We start from the raw sequence: 1,450 nt of genomic DNA, 5'->3' as shown, positions 1-1,450 counted from the left end.
TTGGTTGTGCCCTTGATTACTATCGCGATGTGGAGGGGTATTCCATTGATAACTCTAGTTGCTACCTTGATATGACTGATAATTCCTTTGTGCATTTTGCAACTAATTATTTTGATTTCTAAGGTAAGTGACCTCAGTGGACAACTTTTTTACTTGTTCAATCAAATCTCTCATCTCATCTTTTTCCTCTTGAGTCCTTGTAGAATTTGTCATGTTTTGGAGATAAATTGGTTGTGTGGGCATTGCCTGTGACATAGGTGCTCTAGGGTAAAACACCAACTAGCAGGGAGGGGTAGGAACTGGATTAATAGTCAAAGCCTAATTCAAAGCTCCTTGACTCAATGGATTTGCATTTCCAAAATAGCTAGGTGCTCCATTCGTAGTTGTGGTGATTGTAAACTAAGTTTCTCTACCTCAGCATATGCTTGGATCAAACTTGTAGGAGCCGGATGAGTTTTTTGAACAAACATAGATGTGAAACAGTCTAGGGCTGCATAGTAGATAGGTTGTGCTACGTCATCTCCTATGTGATATGGATCATGCAATCTTGAATAAGCACTTTGAAATCAGTTATTGAAAGCACCAATTGATTCACGTTCTTATCTCCTTATCTCGATAAATTGCCTATACAATTTTGCAGGGGTGATAGGCAATCTGAACTTCCCGAGGAATGCATCCTTCAATTGTTGCAAAGTTTGTATTGAATTTTAAGGTAGGTTGATATACTAGTAAAATGCTTCCTCACCTAATGAATAAGGGAATAGTCTACATGCAACATCCTCATCTTGCACATTTCTATTCTGGAGGATATCCTCAAAAATTTTAATGTGTTCATCAGTAGTGCGGTTCACATCATTCAAAAATAATTTAGAAAAAAAGTGTTCAAGACTCTTTAGAATATTATTGTATGCAGCAAACATTGCAAGGGGTAATGCATTCTGCTGACGCCATTGCTAGAACTTGTTGTTGGATAGTTGCAGGTGAAACAACTTGTATAGGTATTTGCACAAATAACTGTTGAATTTGTGTAGCTCTTGGTGGAACTCCTCCTTGGATTGATCCTTATGCTTGATGTTGAGGTGGTGGAGTTTGGAATATCATTGTGAGATCAGCTACACTTGGTGAATTTTGGCTCGTAGATCCTTCTTTATTTCTTCGCCTAGGCTTTGGACCAAAACTAAACTCTTGTAATTCATGTGATCCTGGGGTGAATCTCAAGGATCTTTGATTTACCTCATGTGAGGATGAATTAATGTGCTCCTATATGTGAAACTACAATAAAATCTTTTAGTCAAGGCCCTCCATCTAGCGCTAGTTTCTGTTGATGCATGTTTTATGACTCACCAAATAGTAGAACAAAATACCGAAATATCATATCCTCTCTTGAATAAAGTCTTGTGTATGCTAAGATTGCTAGAATATCATACAATGACTTCAAGGTTCCTTTAGT

Source organism: Cupressus sempervirens, chromosome 3 (genome assembly GCF_028749045.1).
Source record: "Cupressus sempervirens isolate cs-2001-9-10 chromosome 3, ASM2874904v1, whole genome shotgun sequence".
Classification (NCBI taxonomy): Eukaryota; Viridiplantae; Streptophyta; class Pinopsida; order Cupressales; family Cupressaceae; genus Cupressus; species Cupressus sempervirens.
The sequence above is the reverse complement of the archived record's forward strand: the minus strand, read 5'-3'. Positions refer to the sequence as shown.